The following is a 19575-nucleotide window of genomic DNA, read 5'->3' on the forward strand; positions in this document are numbered from 1 at the left end:
ATTTACTTGCGGTTTTATTTACCTCAAAGATGCAAAAATGCAAAAATTCTCCCTCAAAAATGCAAATTTCAACCAGACTGGGATATTCACACCTGTATCCCAGTGCCCAGAATGGCACTTCGCATATAGTAGGTGCTTAATGAACCCATACTGACTGAATGAATAAAAAAGGTCCTCTGCCTCTCCAAGGTGTGTTACCTTCCCATTCCTCCATCCAGGCCTCTCCAACCTGCAGGCTTCCTGGTCCCAGATTTGTTCCATATTCACCTGAGTCTGGGCAGCCTGCAAGGGTCATTTCTGACCTCGGCCCCACCTCCCCAAACCCAGGCTGTTGCCAGAGAACAGGGATACCCCTTCAGAGAGACAGGAGGCTCCGCTGGGAGCCAGAAGACTTCTTAGTGGTTTTGGAAAAATGGGGACTATGGAATTTCTCAAGATGGTTTTGGACCCTTGCTCTGCCACTTACCAGCTCTGAAATCCTGCAGGGTCACTTCACTTCCTAACCATCTGTTTACTCATCTGTCCCAGGGCAACAACACCAACACCAACCATATAGAGTGGTTGTGATGGTTAATGGGCATAACCAGAGGGACCAGATTTGCCCGCGGAAGCTCTTTAACTGTCAGATGCTGATGATAAAAATTTTGGCGGCTCTCAGAGAGCCCCCAAAGGGTCTTTTATAGGAGGTGGACACATCACCTTTTAGGTTGTTTGTTACTTTATCCTTTATAAAATGAAAAGCTGGCCCTGTCGCTCCCTGCTCCCTCCCTCTTTACCCTCAACCCGTGCCCTTGCCCAGCGCCCTGTGCCCTGGACACGCGCTCTACCTCGCCATGCACCTTCCGTTCGGCACTTTCCCTCTCCACGAGCCTGCCACGCGCCCCTCCTCACCCGGCGCTCTCGCCCCACACACACTCTCTCGCTGCGCCCTCCTTCTCCCGGCGCCCGCCCCGCACCCTTGTCCCGCGCCCGCCCGCTCCCCGCGCTCTCGCGCCCGCCGCTCCGTGCCCGCTCCGTGCCCGCCCACGCTCGCTCCCTCGCTCGCGCTCCCCGGCGCCGGCTGCGGAGGGAGCCGCTCTGCCCGCAGCTGGCGCAGCGCGGGGGCGGCCGCGGGTGGGCGGGTGCCGCGGGCCCGGGTGCCGAGCATGAGCCGCCGCCGGCGCCGGCCGCGCGCTGCTCGGGGCCCGACTGCGGCGCGAGGGCTGCGCTGGAGCTACGCTGGCCCGGACAGAGGTAGGCAGCGGCCGGCGACCCTCAGTCCCTCAGTCCTTCCCTCCCTCCTGCGGGTCGTCCCCTCCGGTCCCGGCGCGGACAGGGCGGGGCGTGCGCGGGCCCGGGGTCCCGCCCCGCGCGGCCGTCGTGGGGTCGGGGCGCAGGCTCCCGGCGCTGGCCGGGGGACGCGCGTGGAGGAGGGCGTGCGGGAGCCCAGTGCGGAGTTGCCGAGAACTCCGCCCCGGGCTGGGCAGCGCCGGGACCCCCAGTACCCCGCGCCTGCGGGGCACCGGGCGGCCTCAGCCTGGGCGTGACTGGAGCGCACTCGGCAGGTTGGAATGGGCACCCGCTGGCTGGTCCCTTGTCCCGGGCCTGGCGTGGAGGAGGGGGCTGGGAAATACGAGGCGCTGGGGCTGCGCAATTGGAAGTTTCCATTGGCTTGTCTGCATTCTGGGGCCCGCGGTGGCATCTCACGCCCTTGCTGTTTGGCGAGGAATTGGGGCGTGAGCTCAGCATTTGAGGGGAGCCGGCCAGGGCGAGATGCCCACCTCTGCACCGTGAACAAGAGTCATTTCAAGGACCGCGCTCTTTTTGCCCAGGCCCTCCCTGCTGGAAATAGAGCCTGGGGCAGGTGCAGCTGGTTCTGGTCTGCTTATGTGAGGGGATAGGGGGCCCTTGCTGTTCAGGGAGGGACACACAGCCGGCCCCTTGTCCCCTGTATCTCTAGCTGCTTCTGCGCCATGGGGCTGGTGGATATTTACAGCGAGGCCACCTGCCTCTTGGGAGCCGGTGGCACCCTCCTTCCCTGCTTAGAGTTGGGAGCCCCGTCTGGTTCACCCTTCCCACTGCTGCCCTGGTTCTCTTACCCTCTGGAGCAAGGGAAGGGCCCGCATGGCCATCTACCCCAGGGAGCCTGGACATGCAGATTCAGGTTGGCGTGCAGGGCCACCTCACAGAGGAGGTCTGTTCTGCTCCTCAGGGATCTCCCACCTCCCTCTGGACTCAGTCTTGCCCAACCCAGCCTAGCGTGTGTCCAGGCCCTTCCCTGCCTGGGTAGGATGTGTAGCACCCTGTTGTGAGCAGGAGGCCACAGGTCTTGACTTTTGAGCTATAGGCTGACTGCTGGCTCCTTCGAGACTTGCTTTCCCCATCTATAGAATGATGCAATGGTTTCAGTGACTTCTGAGGCCATCATCCCCCTGACATTCAGGGACACTTTACATTGAAACTTCAGGACCCCCGCTCAGAATAGGAGGAGGGGATCCAGAATGGAAGGAAGTGGACGGCCTCGGCTTGGGACACAGGAGTAGGTTTTCTGCCCCTCCAGCTTTTCTTTGTTCTTAGGGACACATGTCATAGTGACCAGCAGCCCTCTGGGGTTGCAGGCCTGGGTGCAGAATCTGCAAGCCCTGGTCCTGAGAAGAGTGAACAGGATGCACCCATTTGCTGACACCCTCCCAAGGGCAGCTGTTTGCTTTAGCACATGGCTCCCACGTTTGGGAGCACAAGCAGGTGTCCCCAGGTATGCCATGGGGGCCCAAGAGCCAGCCAACAAGTTTGTTTTTCTCTGGGAGGCAACCTCAAACTGCCAGCCTGATGGCTCCCTTCCACCTGGCAAATTGTGGAAATGGAACAGTTCACACAGAGCAGAGGGGTTTTTTAGTGTAACTTAGCAACTGCAGGCTGAGGAGGAGGAGGAAGAGGAGGAGGAGGAAGAGGAGGAGGGAAGGGGAGGAGGAATACTGGCACCACAAGCATTTGTGCTGGGTCGGCTGAATGAGACCAGTGGCTGCTGGGCCCAGGCTGAAGGGGGAAGGCATCTCCAGCACAAGTTGCCTCCCTCCAGCTAGCCAGGTGAGGGACAAACTTGCTAGTCCATCTCCTGGGTCTTCTGGAGGAGAGCGGTTGGAGGCTAGGATGCTCAGATGTAGCCAGAGAGCCCCCGAGCACACCTGTCTCCCCATCTGTGGATAAGGGACTGAATGGGCAGGATTGGAATAGCGTTGGTTGATCTTTGGTTTTTAACCACAGACCCCTGTTCTTGAGCAACATGTTTCACAGAAGCCAAATTTGTCAAATAGGCCAAGTGAAGGTGCAGGGCGAGGAGCAGGAGCTATGAGGTTCAACCACTGCCCTCAGGAGAGGGGGCTGGGGCTGCAATGGGCCCGTGTAGGATGCACATCTCTGCAGGACCTACCCCAGAAGCCCACAGTAGGAGATGCAGGTCAGGGCCTGTCCAGGTTGTCCTGACTCAGTGTGGCTCCCAGTCCCAGCCCGGCCCTCCTGCTGCCCCTGCTGGGACTCCTCCGCTCCCCCTCTTCCCTCCGGAGGCCATCTGCTGCAGCCCTGGGCCGCTCTGGCTGTTTTCTCTCTCAGAGCTTCCAAATGCTGAGCAGAAATCTGCCTCCTGTAACTCCCACCCACTCCATGCTGCCTCGAGTTCCTTTGCCCTCACTTGCCCATCTCCCTCCTGCAGATGAGTGTTTACTTAGCAACATGTCTTCCAGGCAGAATCTGAGGAGGGAGGCAGGGAGGGAGGTCCGTCATCACAGGGTACCTAAGTGGCATCAGTGGTGAAACTGCCCGGCCCATGGTTATGGGAGGTGAGGTGGGCCTCTGACACCCATTGGCCACATGTCAGGGCCCCCTGATCTGCTGGGGCCTCGGGAGGACAGTCTGTCCTTTTTTAAGAGGGTGTGCCCTTCTCACGTCTTTCTGGGCACAGAGACCGTGTGTGTGTGTGTGTGTGTGTGTGTGTGTGTGTGTGTATGTGTGTTGGAGAGTGAACACAAGGCTGCCCTAGGCTGGTACAAGAATGGCCTGGTCACTATGGAGTCATCCAGAATGTCCTTGCACTGGGGACACCAGGAAGCCCAAGTCTAACAAGCTTGGAGCTGGGTTGGGACAGTCAGCTGACAGCAGCCTGGCAAGGGCATGACAGGAACATGGAAGGGAAAGCCGAAAGCCCCGCCACATCCTGGCCTGCCTGGAGTGTGTGAGGGCCAGGGACCAGGTGCGGAGGAGAGGGGCTCACCCTGGGGCGGGGAGGGTTCGAGGATTTGCCTCCTGGGATGAGCCTCAGGCCCTATAAAGAGGCTCGTGAGAGGCGTCTGGTCGACAGTGTGAAAGTGTCAGGGTCCACACTGATGCCAGCCAGGACCAGGGAGAGGCAGGGTGGCTGCCTGTCGCTGCCCCTGCCTCAGGGTGGACAGTCAGATGGCCTCAGGCGTCTGTAGAAGCATTTCCTGAGAGCCACACAGGTGTCTCTGAGCATGATTCAGGGCAACACCCAGCAGTTCTGCCCTAGAAGCTTCTCCTCATCTCACGTGTTTGACAGGGAAGCCCCTCAGGGTCAGTGAACTGGTGCCGAGATGTGCACACAGCACAGGAGGAAGGGAACCTCTCACCCCCTGACCACCATGATCGCCTACACTGGGCAGAGGACAGGCTGGGGACTGTGCTGCCCACGAGCTCCGGGCCTGCCGTGTCCCTTCTGAGCGGGCTGTGAGGTTCTCCCGGGCCCTCACCCTCCCTCCTTGGTGCAGGGTGAAATCGGGTGGGGTGGGGAGTGGGAGAGCCCCACCTCCAGGAGGGGAGGCCTGGCCCTTGATGAGTATCCAGCTTTTCAGAGGAGAGCATCCCATTTCTGTTGCGGGACGCATGTACAGGGAGCTGGCCCCTGGGGTGCCGCGTTCCATTTGTCCAGCTCCTTGCAGGTGCGGTCAGTGTAGCTGCCCTAGTGGACTGTTGACAACTTCAGAGGTGAAGTTACTTGCGCAAAGCTTCTTCCAGTTTAAACACAACAAACCTTTCTTGGCTGTCTCCCCCTCCAGCTATTTTGCACCCTACTCTCCTCCTCTGCACGGGCTGACTCTGAAGGGTGTTCTCTGCTTGCTCACTGTGCGTCCTCACTTCCCACTCTCCCCAGCCCACTCCCATCTGGTACGCCCCTGACTCCAGGGAACAGGTCTTCCGAGGCCCATGGACATCTCCAGCCCTGCACACATTCACAGCCCCTGCTTCCAGGCTGTCATCCCCCTGGCTCTGTAGGCCCAGACCAGCGCCTCCATGTCTTCCGGCCTCCCTGCAGACCTCCCCTCCTCTCTGGGGGCACTCAGGGTTCCTGTTCCTCAGGATCTGGGCACACCCCTATCTCCTCCCCACTGTGGCTTCTGTTCCTTCCTTGATGCTGATCCCATCCCAGCTGCTGACTACCTCCCAGGTGACCACAGGCAGCCTGTCCACTGTCATCGCTGCCCTGAGCCTCACTTGCTCCAGCCCCTGCATCTGAGTAGGCGGGACAGCCAGGGTCTCCCTCGAGCCTCTGCCAGGTCAGCCCTCACATTGACTGAGTCTTCAGTCAGTCTGCCCTCCTCCCTCTCTTTCACCCTCTCCTCGTCCCCTTGCCCATCACGACCGCCGAGGGTTGGGCTGCCCTCTCCTGGCTTGGACAACTGCAGTGGCCTTCTCCTGCAGAGCCTTCCCCACACCACAGCCAGGTGCCCTTTTTCACCTTCTCTTTGTAAAAATGCCTGGAGTCTTCTGCTGCCATGCAGGACTGCCTGTCCCCACCTAGTTGGCTCCCAGCCTTCCTTAGGGTGCCTTCCGGCACAGGTGTGCTGGGAGGGGTGCCCTGGGCCTCTGCAGCACACTGCCTCTGTGCAGTTGTCTGTCTGGGATCCCTTGGAGTTAAGTCTATACCTGGCCTGTTGGCCCCAGTTGGACCACCAGCTCCAAGATGGTGGCTGTGCTGGAGGACTCAGCAAACAGTCGTGGGATGCATGTGAAAATCTCTGAACTGCTGTGCGTGGTGGCGCAGAGAAGCGCAGATCTGTCTGGGGGAGTGCCTGGCCTGGGCCACATTGCTATCCCCCTTTCAGGGAGAGGAGAGGGGAGCTGACTGACCCACAAGCTCTGGGACAGGCCAGGTGGTGGTCTCTGGAGACCTGGACCTGTTCAGGAAAGAGTAATGGGGGTGGGGCTGGAAAGCCAGGCCCTTGTCTGTTGTCACCACCACTTCCGTTTCTCCAAGTGTCACCCTCAGACTGTACCTTGAAGAGAGAGTTCTCCCTGGATCTGGTTGTCATGGCAACACTGTTAACAAAGAGTAGCTTCCGTGGAGGAGGCTGGCTCACCCAGAAACTGAGGGGGCTGGGAGAGGGTGTGTGTCTGATGGGTTTATTAGTGGGGGCCTGTGTTCGTACCCTTAGCAAGGCCCAAATCACATGGACCCTTCAGCCCATGGGGCTCTCTGGGCCTCTGGTACCCAGACCCTCCCAGTATGATTGTCATGAAGCCTCAATTCCATCTGGGTGTGGCCTGGATCCCAGCCACAACTGGATCACCAGGCAGGCCCAGGGAGGCCTCCGATTTTGGTGGTGGGGAGGATGTGACCAGCCTTGGCACCGTCACTTTCCAGGATGAGGACCCCGACTTTGTCACTGGAGAAACCCAGACGCAGAGGCAGGGACTTCTCTTGCCTAGGACTTCCCTGAAGACTGGATCTGTGCCCAAGCCCCTTAGGTTGGGAATTCTGAACAAGGCCTGCCCAGGTTCCGCTCCTCCTCTGAGGTTACGGTTTGATTGAATGAGGTAGTGACACGCAGTGCTGGGTGAAACCCTGGAGCCTGGAAGCCCTGGCCATGCTGACTGCAGATGGTTAGGCCTGGGATCCAGGTCTCTGGCCTCAGAGCTGGGGGAGGGAGAAGGAGGGTGAGAGGCTGGCCACGGGGACCAGCTCAGGGATTAGGTTGGATGGATTAGGGTTGGATGGGGTTGGAGGCTCACGTAGAAGGGGCTCATGGAGTTCCTAGGGGACCCTCCACAGCTTTCATGAGTTAATCACTCGGAGCAGGCAGGAGGCTGAGTCAATTATTCATTTTATTGTGGTTATTTCAGTGGGTGGCCCCTGCTGGACATATGAAGCCAGTAGCAGGAGAGCATCGAGGCTGCCCTTGGAGGAGCACATGTCCTGTCCACACTGCCCATGGCCAGCCAGGGCCCTTCCTCCTTGGCCCCACTGTGGGAAGGGGCCTCCATGCCCTGCGCCCCATCCTCCTTGGGCCTGGGAGCCCAGCCCACCCCCGCTCTGTGAGCCTTCGCTGCTGGGATGATGGGTGAGCAACTGGGCCCTGGGCCCTCACTGCTGGGTCAGCAACGTGAGGGTTCTTGAGGACTTCAGAGTGAGCAGGGTTGGCCCGGGCCCAAGCCGTTCCTCTGGGAAAGTCCAGGGCAGCCAGAATCACTTCCACGAGTGGGCGTGTCACTTGGGGCGGGGCCTGGAGGGGAGCCTCCCACAACGTGCCAGTCACCTCCCTACCGCCCCCAGACACGGAGGGCTAAGGAGCTCACGTGTACTTGTAGAACCGAACAGTTAATGATCGGAACATTCGTGAATATTGCCTGCAAACTGGCGGTCACAACACCTCAAGGAATATCACTGAAATGCTATGATTCAGACCCTGTTTTCTGCCTACAATGCAGTTATGATAGAAATTAATAACAACACGTAACTCTAAACAGTCTAATATTTGGAAATTTTGAAACGTGTAAATTCGTGACTCAAAGAAAAAAAATCATACTGGCAATTAGATGATAATGGACTTAAATGATAAAAATATAATGAAGGATACTTGTGGGACACAGCCATAGTGGCACTGCAAATGTGTCACCAGCTGACCTTGTCTGAAGAGCCCATGTTCTTTGAGACATCCATGTCGAGGTGCCTCCTCCTTGGCCTTGGCCAATGGGAAAGGGACGCTCCGGGTGCCTTGGGAAGGGGTTAGAGGCAGGGAGCAGTGGGCAGTCCTGTGACTGCCAGGGTGCCTGAGTTTGGTGTGGAAGCCCCTGGCTTCTCCTTGCTGTCAGGCCAGGCTGGGTCTGGGGGAGCTGCCCTGCCCCCAGCTTGCAGAGACCAGGAATTTTAAAGCACACTTTCTGGCGGCCCTGGCCACCAGGGTGCGGCCCCAGGTCCTAGCCATTCACAGCCCTGGAGGGGAGGATGCCAGGGGTGTCGAGGTCGGGCTGAGACTTTGAAGAGCTGTTATGTGAGGTGGCTGGGGACACTGTTAGGGGAAGGAAAGGAAGGACCAGTGCAGGGAAAGGCCCAAGGCTGCAGAGTGGAGAGAGGACAGAAGAGCTGGTGGTATGGTGGAGGTCCGAGCCCTCGGACCACCCTGTCTGTGCTGAGGAGCTTGGTATGCTGGGCACGTTGTGTGTGTGTGTGTGTGTGTGTGTGTGTGTATGTGTGTATGTGTGTATGTGTGTGTGTGTGCGCGTGCGCGTGCGCGTGCGCGCATGTGCATGTGTGGAGGGGAGGGTATTCTGACCAGCCCTCTGTCCCAAGGCCTCTGCTGAGCATCTCACTAATACCTGACTTAATTTAATGCCGTAAACGTTTCTTATTTTTGGTGCTGGCATCATTACACCAGTTTTGCTGATGAGCCTCTTGGTCCTGGGGAGAGAGGCGAAGACAGAATTTGAACCCAGGTCTTTCCTCTGTGCCAAGGAGCATTTGGTGACGTGGAGTAGGTGATGTGCTTCTTTGGTGCCTCTCTTCCTCTTCCTGTGCCCTTCCAGGCCCTGAGGTGGCTCTCACCTCTTTCCTGATATTGACCGTGACCTACCTCCATCCCTGTGCTTCCCTGAACTCACACTCACACCTCGGGTCTCAGCTTGGCCAGGGCTCCTAGCAAGAGCTTCTTAACCTCCTGGGGCGGGTGAAATGCCCTTTCTCTGGGGCTGTAGGGCCCCAGGGTCTTGTGATGGTGGTAACTAGCTCCCTGGGCGCTCTTCTAAGTGCTTTGCCTGTGTCCATTTAGCTCACACATACCTTTGAAAGGCATGGCTTAGGTCAGATTCCCCAGATGCAGAGACTGATGGGGGTTCTGATGCATGGGGTGCAGAAGGTGTGCTCTCAGGGGGCCAGCAAGCAGGTAGGAAAGGGGAGGAGGCCATTTCAGGCTAAGCCTCTTCTGACCCTAACTGCATGGGGGACTCCGGAGTGCAGACTGCACTGCCAGCTTGTCCTGTGAGGCAGGGGACAGGCTCTGTCCCCTCTACTGCTCAGCTCTTGGCTGCTGGCCCCTCCAGTCCTCTGGAGAAGGTTGCAGGTGTGAATGGCACGGTGTGCTGGCTGCCCTAGGGGACAGGTGCCCCAGGCTGGTAGGGGGTCTTAGCAATCTAGGTGAGCCCCAGTAACACCCTGCCGCAGGTGCCACTGTCACCCCCACCCAGGCAAGAGGCTGCCTGCTTTCTCCGTAGTCCTTGAGGGGCTTGGTATGCAACCTCAGGTCCAGCCTGCTTCTGCCTGTGGCATCCTGTGGTCTGGCTCCCACGGCCCTGGCCACTTTGCCATGATGCCTCATCTTCCTGGGTGCATCTGCATGCGCCTGAGTCCTCTGCTTTGTGCTGCTCACTGTGGGGCCCCTGGACTGAGGGCTGTGCTGGTGCATGGAGGGGCTCTGTCAGTTTGTCCAGAGAAGACCTGACCAACAATCACGGTTGTCAGCCTGGGCTCCATGGCGGGACGCTGGGCAGCCAGAGGTGGGAGAGCCTGAGACTGAGGGCTGTCCAGAGCCCATCAGACCCGAGAGAAGGTCCTGGCACCAGGCCAGTGAGGGTAGTGTGGGGTGAGGGGCCCTGGCCTGGCTGTCTGGGGCCCACATTCCAGCCCCCGCCCCGTCTCATCGCCCACCCACCGCTGTCCTGCCCAGGGCTGATTGGCTCCCTGGGGTCCCCATTCTGGTATGGCCGGCAGCAGGAGGGCCCACAAGCTCTTCCTGGCTTCTTGCAGCCCAGCTCAGGGGTGGACAGCACAGGGCACTGACCTGGAGGAGGCAGATGATTAGGGGCAACGGTGAGTGAAAGATGGGCTGTGAGCCTGGCCCCTGAGAGTGCCCTGGGGCAGCATCCTCTGGCAGCCCACCCTATACCTGCCAGGCCCCCCACAGTGCCCTGTCATCCACGCCACTGGCCTGCCCAAGCCACGCTGTTCCCCTCTTCCCAACCCCATCCCCTCCTTATCCTGTTTTGTCTTCCCTGTTGCACACTTTTCACCCCTTAGTTACATTAGCCATATATTTTTTAAAATTGTAGTCAGTTGCAATCTGTTAGTTTCTGGTGTACAGCATAATGTTTCAGTCATACATGTACATACATATATTCGTATATTTGTTTCTGTATTCTTTTTCAATAGGTTACTACAGGATGTTGGATATAGATAGATAAGTTTTTATCTATTTTATATATAGTAGTTAATATTTGTGAATCTCAAACTCCCAATTTATTCCTTCCCACCCACTTTCCCCCCAGTAACCATAAGTTCCTATTGCACACTTTGAACTTTTCTTCCTCTATGCTCCAAATGGCACTCCTTCCTCTCAAGAATGGTCCAGGGAGGGCCTTAAAGCCTCTCGGTTTGCTTGGCCACATTCAAACCTGTATCTAACAGTGCCTCAGCTCTGGGCCCCTGGGGCAGCCTTGGGCGGGAGGCCCTCCTGGCAGCACCTGGCCGCCTGGCCTGGGAGGGCAGGGTGCCTGTCACTGTGGCTGGAGGGGCCTGGCATGAGCACAGCCTGGCGGTGAGTGGACACCGGTGGTCCGACTAGGCTCCAGAGTGCTTCCCTATGATGCTGGGGATCTCCAGTTTTCATAGATTGGTAGCCTCAGCGGCGTTTTTCGTAGAAGGTTCCAGTGCTCATGATGCTACTTCAGTCTTCGAGGTTCCAGATGCTGGAGGACTCAGGGTCCCCTCTGAGACAGGAGCTAGGGCCAGGAGGACAGAGATGGATCCACTGGGGGTTACAGAAAGGGTCACTTCTTTTTCAATAAGGGTCACATGGCTAAGAGGTTGCAGAGTAAGCTCTGGAGCTCAGGCCTGCCTGATGCCCAGGTCCAACGGCTCTGCCCCCCAAACCCAGCAAGTAATGAGATTGAGCTGGGGGTCCCAGCCCCCTCCCACCGAAGCCCCTCTGGTCCCATAAAGTGGAGGCAGAGTGGGGCTTCAGGGAAGTGGTAGCCTCTGTGCCCAAACCTGCCCATCCTGACTCCCTCTGGCCGCCTTCTCCAGCCTGAGCTCAGCCCAGACCCCCTCTGCAACCTGCCCCTGGCACCTGGTGTGGCCACAGGAAATGCACTGCAACCTATGGCTTCAGATGCAGTGTGGCAGGTGGCTTCCTGCGTTGTCCCCCTGAGGGCTGTCCCCTTGTGAACTGAGGGCTGTGAGTACCAGGTGAGCCATGAGTGTGAGGGCAGGGCAAAGGGGGAAGGGCCCTGACTGGGCCGGACCTCAGCGCTCACGCTGCCCCAGCAGGAGGGTGTAAAGACCTGGCCCTGCCCTTCACCTCAGGCCTCTGGACAGGCTGGCTCGTTTGGCAGTGCTGGTTTTGGACATTTCCGCCCGTGAGTCCCCCATCTCCCACACACGCCTACTCAGATGATCCTGAGTTGAACTGAATTAAACTGCTCCTGTGTTTCCCCATCTTTTGGTAACGGGTTGACTAAAACAGGGTTTTCAGAGCCCCGGGTCCCTGAGTGGCTCAGGGGCGGACAGGCCTCTGTCTGTGCTCCCACACACACCCACCCCCCTGCCCCACCCCCCCAGCTGCCCTGAGCTCACCTGGGGTGTGTGACTTGCGCCAGGGGTTGTAAATGTTGGAAACTTCCGAGCCTCTGCAGCTCTGACGTCGGAGGCGCTAGTGTCCTGGCCCCAGCCTACCACCCTTACTAGGCTGCAGCCGGGTACCTTGGCTGGAAACATGACTGCCTGGTCTACCTGGCCCTGGGCGGTGGGAGGAGGGCAGCTGTGGCCCCATGAGTCTGCCAGTCCCACGGGAGCACACCCATCCCAGGCCAGCAGGGATGGCTGGAACAGGGCCTACATGTCCCCTGTGGGAACCCAGAGAAGAGGAACCCAGCTTCAGTGAGCTATTTTATTGCAGGAATAAAAGTGATAAACAGCCTAGTGAGACCATTACCCAGGCTGGTGTTAGAGGATGATAATGTGTCTGTCCCAGGCCTGCTTGAAAAGGAGAGGGTGCATGGACTCTGGAAGCTGTCATTGCCCAGTTATCTGTGCATGCACGGCCGGGCTAGGGAGGAAGGGGAGGCCTGGGCAGAAGCATTGCTTTACAGGACACTGGTGCTGAATCGGTCTTCAGGCCAAATAGGACAGAGTTGGGGACTGGGACACAGAGGAGTGTGGGCTCAGATGTCCACAGAGTGAGACGGATGTGGAGGGGTGGCATGGACCCAGGCCTGCCCTCCTTACCACATTACTGTGACCACTAGAGTCACGTAAGACCCACATGCCAAGGTGCGGCGCACCTCTCCCCTCCCTGAGTTGGACTCGGGCAAAGCCCCTGAAGAACCCAGAGAGCCTAGGCAGGTGTCCGGTCATCATCCTGTCATGGGGATGCGTGCGGGAAGCTGTGTGCCAGGCCGGGCCCAGGCTCTGGGAGTGCAGACAAAATCCAATAATAGATAGAGAACAGTACAACAGGTCATTAGGGGGCTATTGTTGGGGGCAGGAGGTGCTGGGGGCTTCCATGTAGGGTAGAGTGAGCAGCGCAGCATCACGGGGAAGGCTTTGCAGGGAGGAGGAAGGGATGCCGTGTGGACATCGGGAGGCAGGGACTTCCCTGCAGAAGGACCAGCTATTCCCAGGCTCCAAAATGGACGCATACTAGTGTGTCTTGAAATGCCAGGAAAGTGGGGGGGAGACAGTCCACCGATGACATGTCACCCTGATGTGAGCCAGGGGACTTGTGGCTTGACTGAGGTCTCACGCCACCTCCACGGCTCACCCATATCCACGCGTGTATGGCTCCAGCAGAGGGGCAGCTGACCCGCCACACTAGCTATGTCCCAGCCCCAACGTGGACAGTCCTGTGCCTCCTCCAAGAGAGAGCCTGCTTAGGGGTCCCACTTGGGGAGGCCTGCTTGGGGGCGGGGCTAAGATCAAGGGAGTCGTATTGAGTTTGGGGTGCTCTTGGATTGACTGAGAGGCATGGCTTGTGTGTGATCGTGTGGGTGGAAATTCTCCCCAGCTCTTCCTTTCCCTAGAATTCCCTTTCCATTTACAAATCCTGGTATTGAATTTATTTTAATAGCATTCAAAAAGTAAGACGGATCGATGTGGAGCACGTCTCCTCCCATCCCTGGCCAGCTCTCGCCTCCTCCCAGCTGCAGTTATCTGTTTCCTGAGCACCCGTCCACCTGTCTGGTCCCTGCACACCGGCAGCACATCAGTTCTTGTCATGCACGTGGTGGCGACGGCCAAGCACTGGCTTGGCTTCACCTCGGAGCCCCTATCTCAGCGTGCCTAGAGTAGCCTTGCTGTTTTGAGCACCTGTGCGGTCTCCTCATGATGCATGTGCGATAAACCATTCATCCAGGTGCTGAAAGGTGGCCATTCAGGCTGTGTCCGCCCTCCTTTTATAAGCAGGGCTGCAGTGAGGATCCATGCACAGGTATCATTTTGCTTGAGTGTGAGCACAGGTGTAGGATAAATCCCTAGGCATAGAGTAGCAGGGTGAAATGGAGGTGCAATGATGATTTTGATAATTTTTGCCAAACTGTTGTCCACAGCGACTCTAATTTATACCTCTACCTATTTGAGTACCTGGAGCTCCCTATCCCCTTATCTTTGCCAATCTGATAGGGAGAAATTGCATCTCGTTGCAATTTTAGTTAGCATTTCTCTTAGTGAATGAGATTGACCGTATTTTTATATGTATAAGATCCACTGGTATTCTCTTTTTGGTGAACTGGTGTTTGAATTATTAACCTGTGGGGTTAATGGCATTTTTCTTACTGATTCATAGAAGTTCTCTAAATATTAGGAAACGTACTTTGGAGTGTGAATTGTAGATCTTTCCCCCGATTTATTGTGTTTTCATTTTGTTTGTTACGATTTTTGCCAGGCAAAGTTTTAAAAAATGTATGTAGCCAGAACCATCATTTTTAAAAATGGTTTTGGGGCTTTGTAACATACATGAAATCATGTGAAATTACTATTTCTGTAGGCAATAATGCTTGTCTGCCAATACTTTCATGGGATTCAAACTAACAGAAAAGCCTTCTCTTCTGTGAAACTATAAAGCAGTTTTCGTGTGTTCTTCACGTAGGTTTACTGTTTCATTTTTTTGGAATGTGAATATTTGATCCATCTGCTGGACTCCAACTTAATTTTTTTCCAGATGGCCACCCATTTGTCTGACACCACTTCTAATTACCTTTTCTTCACTGATTTGAAATCTCACCTTTATCATATACTGAGCTGCCATATGTGTTTGGGGTTATTTCTAGACTTTCTTGTTGGCTTCATTGCTCTGACTGTATATTCATGTGCTGGTACCATGTTTTACATTTAACCATTATTATGAAAATTAAATTGCAATGAAAGTTAAAGAGAATAGAATAATGAACCCGCGTATTCTCATTCCCCGGATTCAGCAGTTAAGATTTTACCAGCTTGCTTCACTTGCACATTTTCTTCCTCCCTCCCTCCCTCCTTCTTGTCTTTTCCTTTTCTATTATTCTTTTTCCTGAGCTCCATAATTTGCCCCTAGATACTCTGGTATAGATCTCTAAAACAAACAAGCAAGGCCATTTTCAAACACAACCACACGGTCAGTAGCACACTTCACAAAATTAACAGCAATTCCTTGCTATCATCCAACACCCAGTACACACGCAGTTTTCCTTAATTGTCTTGAAAATGCCTTTGGCAGTCAGTTTTAAAATTGGGAACCAAATTAAATCCACATGTGGCATTTGGTTTGCATTGTTCTTTTTCTTTTTCTTTCTTTTTTTTTTTTTAATTGAAGTATAGTCAGTTACAAGTTGTCAATTTCTGGTGCACAGCGTAATGTCCCAGTCATGCATACATATACATAGATTCGTTTTCATTGGTTTGCATTGTTCTTAAGCCTCTTGAATCTAAAGCAGCCCCTTCTTCCCTGATCACCTTTTTTATAAAGCCATTGGCTTGTTGCAGAAACTTGGTGAGCCGTCTGTGGAAGGTCCTATTTTCAAGACTTGTGTTTGCTTCCTCTCAGTGTCGTTGAACTGGTTCCTCCACTCCTGGTATTTCCTCCGGACTGGAATTCAGCTCAAACAACTCCATTTTGTGGGGGTTCATGTTTTCTTAGCAAGAGCGCTTCATGGTGCTGCTATATTCTTTGCATTGCATCATAGCCGGAGTCTATATCATGGTGGGTCTTGTTGCCGTGGGCATGAACGTGGGGGAGATAGACCCTCCTGCCCTGGCATTCCTTTGTCCATCCTTCTGACTGTTTCAGCCATTGACAGCCACTGTCTGAGTATGACATCCAGGGTTGTAACATGGAACCTTTCTAACTGTTCCTTCCAAATGCATTTGTGGAATTCTAATGTGAAAAAATGTTCCCTCATCAACCAGGGCTATTTGGGTTTAATCTTCTCATTAAAAATGGAGGATAAGTGCTCAATTCTTTCCTTTGCCGACACGAGTTTCCTCTGATCTTCGCGATTTGTGCTTGTTTTCCTAACTCAGCAGCCTCACCTGACCACACTCCTTTTCAAGTTTTCATTACCATTTTTTTCAGGGATAGCCCTGTATTTACTGTAGAATTCCTTTATCTGGTAGGTCTTAGCCTTGTTAACTGTGCTGGTATTTACTGTGGTTATCACTGAGTCTCAGTCAGACGGTTTCCTCATTGTGATGTCACACCCATGAGGTTTCCCATCAGTCCTGATATACTGAGGGGCAGTCTTACAGCAGGTGAGGTTTGTTTTTCCCCCGAATGCTAGATCTTGTTGGAGCAGAAATGCCTACAAATGTTTGGGAGGCTGGTGAAGAGGCTGCATGGAGTAAGGCCCGCCTGGGACATGGGAAGAAGTGCCTCCCAGCTGTCTTGTCTTCTCTCTGTCCATGGATGTGAGCCATCTGTGCATTAGGAGAGGGGGTGGGAGGGGAAGCTGAAGGCCCGTGCGGGTGCCACCACCTATCGAAACCAAAGAGGCTCCTTTGCAAGGTTGAGACAAGGAGCACCTCCGGATGTGGCAGGGCTCCCAGCTGGAGAAGAACCTGGAGCACTGAGGGAGGCGGGGCACACATGCAGTCCCTACAGTATTCCCAGTGAAGGGCCTGAGGTGGCATGGATGCATGATGAAGAAGGGCCTTGGGAGCTGGTCCGGTGCAGCCCCTGGAGGCGCAGACCTGGGTCTTATGGGAAGGAAGGGTCTGTTGGGGCAGGGCCTGTGGGAAAGGCCAGCACAGAGGGTCCCTGGACTCCAGACTCCAGATCATCGCCCAGCTCCATCCATGCTGACGTTTGGGGGTCTGAGCCTTGCCCCTGTCCTGCCTTTGGGGTCTGATGAGGCCCCCTATGGATGGGTTGATGCTGGTGTGGATGATGGGCAGTGAGCAGGGGTCTCTGACTTCATTGGCCAGAAGAAGCCACTGGGAGCAGAATCCACACCTAGGAGCTTTCTTGCCTCTCTCTGACTGGGAGGCCTTTCACAGCCTGGCCTCGTCCCAGGCTCGGAGCTGAGGCACCGACAGCGAGGGTGTGGTGGTACCTGAACGAAGGGTTCCTAGTGTCCAGGTGGCCTTGTCTTCACTCCCCTCCCACCCCAGGCACTCGGACCCAGATGTCTGTTGACTGAGTGAACAGGTGGAAGCTGCCTCCCCCGACATTGCAGTGCTGAGGCCACCAGGGTGGGCACACTGGCGGGCCATCTGGACTGCTGCACATCTGAGTCAGCACTGTGATGGGGCATCCAGAGGTGTGTGACCGATCACAGGGGCTTGCTCTGCTGGGGGTTGAGAGTCTCCCCTGAGGTGGAAGCATTGAGGAGATTGGTGGGAGTGGACCAGGGACCAGAGGCGGGAGCGAGCACAGTGTGGGGGAAGCGAGTTTCTTGAAGCTCCTGTCTGGTGTGGGGGGCAGTGGGGGCAAGGGCACAGCAGGCCCAGGGCTTCCTGCTTTGCAGGCTGGGGTGTTCTTCCCCCGCAGTGTGGCCTTCATCCCAGCCACCTACTTCCTAGCCCTGCCCAGCCTGGCCTGGGCTCCTGCTGACCCGGAGGCTGCCTCTGGCCGGAAGGGGCGCTGGGCTTTGAGCACAGTGCCTCCTTCTTTCTGTTCTCAAGCCATCTCCCAGCTGTGATTTTAGATCAGTTCTTAAAGAGGGGTCCCAGGACAGCAGCATCAGCATCCCCTAGGATTACGTTAGAAACGGGGGTTCTCAGGCTCCGCCCCAGACCTCCTGAATCAGATGCTCTAGGGGAGGGGGTTGCAGTAAGTGTTTTCATAAACCCCCCAGGGGATTCTGATCTCTTTTAAAGTCTGGGAACACTTTGCAAGAGGAAACAGACCAGCCTCAGGGTTCAGGCCTGGACAGGAATAAGACTCTTCCTCTTGGTTCTGGAATCCTCCCAGACCACAGCTTGCAGATCTGAGCCCACCAAGCCCTACTGAACTCTAAGCCTGCTCCCAGATGCTGACCTGCCAGGGAGGGCCAGCCCAGAATGTCCAGTGAAGTTGGGACCTGGACACTCACTGTAATGGGGCCCAAAGGCCGCAGTGCAGGGACCTTTGAGTTCAACGGCAAACAGGAACTTTTCATTGCATTTGCCTTGGTCTCTGGATAGCTGCCCAGTGGCATTCGGCCAACCCTCCGCCTCAGTCACAGAATCACGGGGCAGAATCATGGGGGCAGACAGGGTCGACTGCACCCTTGGAATGGCCCTCAGGGGCTGTGGTTCGTGCCTTTACCTAAAACCCTTTTGGGAGGTTAGTGGCTGGCCCAGGGCCAGGACGTGGGGGAGCTCACTTCCCAGGTCATCCCTGCCTGTCATCCCCCCACACTCAGCTCAGACAATCACTCGGGTGTCACTGAACCCAGTTACTTACTGAGCACAGATGAATCAGATTTCCTGTAATTGGCATCAGGAACTTGGGAGCTTAGAAGGGTTTCCTGGATACTTGGGGGCTAGATGTCTCTTGTTGGCATCTATCTCCTTGCCTGGGGCAAAACAACATTTGGGGCCAAGAAGCCGCTGCATTAGTGGGAGGTCGTACCTGGTGGAGACCTTCCCTAAATGGATCATTTGACAAAGGATCTCTGACTCTGGGTAAAGGAGAGGGTGGGATGAGAGCTTTCATATGAGACCTTTTTATTCTCAAAGATGCCCTAGGACAGTGGCCTTCTCCAGTCCTATGGAAGCACAGAGCAGGCTCAGAGAGGCTGGGGAACCCAGTGGAAGTCACTCAGCAGTGAGGGTCAGACCCGGGACTCAGACCCGGCCTGGCTGTCTCCAGAGCTCCAGGCGGTGTCTGAGAGACTGGGACCTCACCCCAGCATGGTCCTCCTAGTCTGACCGCTGGCCTCGTGGTGCTGGAGGTGCCATGGTGGGAAAGGCAGGTTCCATGGTGTGGCCTTGGGGACCACAGCCTGGCTGCCCGCCTTCCTCTGAGTGGCGGGCCAAGGCTGAGTCAGACCTGGCGAGTGGGGGGTCTTTGTCAGGAGTAGACAGCCCCCCACAAGATCCAGAACGGTCACTGGGGAGACGGCTCATTCGGAGATTCTGTCCACGCATGGGGCCCAGACTGCAGCTCCTGCCCTTCTGGCTCTAGGCCCCGCACAGCAGGGGGCCCTTCATTAAGTGTCAAGGCAAGTGAGCAGAATTGTCCCCAAGACAGGCATTCAAGGGTGGACCTCACCCGCCTGGCTGACCTCCAAGCCCTCATCGTCTCTAGGGTCCTGGGCAGATGTAGGTGGAGTTATAGCCCAGGGAGGGTCAGGGACAGGAGCCCCTGGCCCTTCACAGCCCAAGGGGAGTCCCAGGTTGGGGAGGGTACATCCGATGTGGTGAGACCACACTCCATTCACTCACCCCTAAGGCATGTTCACTGTCCAGGGAGCCCTCAGCCTCCTGCCCACCAAGATTTTTCTCTTTACCCCTCCCTCCAGTTCCCCACAGTGCCCCCTCCAGTGGTGTCCACTTCATCATGGATGCCATGTCCCCTCCCTGCTCCGTGCATCCCCAGCCCGACCTTTGCTTACCCACTGACTGATGGCAGGCGAATGCCTCCCACCCCTCCCCCAGTGAAGCCATTGCCCTTGCTCTGTGCTTGGGTCCTCGGCCTCGCCTTACCTTCTGTTCCACTCCCCAGGCCTGGTCCCTGAGACCTGTGCTCTCGGCCACTTCACATCCCAGGTCCGGAGCCAAAGTCCTGGCCAGGCTGGTGGCCTGGGGCCGAGGCCTGCCTGGGTCTTCATGAGCCCTGGCTCAGGCTGGGTCCTGCCCCGAGGCTGCCCTGACTCTGGTTGGGGCGCATCCTCTGTCCCACGTCTGGCGGCTGTGCCCACCAAGCC

The 19575-nt window shown here is 56.3% G+C and overlaps 1 protein-coding gene across 2 annotated transcripts in view; it reads left to right on the plus strand.

Annotated features, from left to right (window-relative positions):
* Nucleotides 1-1069: 1069 nt before the first annotated feature.
* Nucleotides 1070-19575, plus strand: part of RASGEF1A (RasGEF domain family member 1A) — an 86053-nt gene continuing 67547 nt past the window's right edge. The window contains exon 1 of one of the 2 annotated variants that reach the window (XM_032491781.1): nucleotides 1070-1233. The gene's annotated coding sequence lies outside the window, so the exon portion shown is untranslated. The remainder of the gene's footprint in view (nucleotides 1234-19575) is intronic. The other variant, XM_032491778.1, reaches the window with a different exon arrangement.

Source organism: Camelus ferus, chromosome 11 (genome assembly GCF_009834535.1).
Source record: "Camelus ferus isolate YT-003-E chromosome 11, BCGSAC_Cfer_1.0, whole genome shotgun sequence".
Lineage (NCBI taxonomy): Eukaryota > Metazoa > Chordata > Mammalia > Artiodactyla > Camelidae > Camelus > Camelus ferus.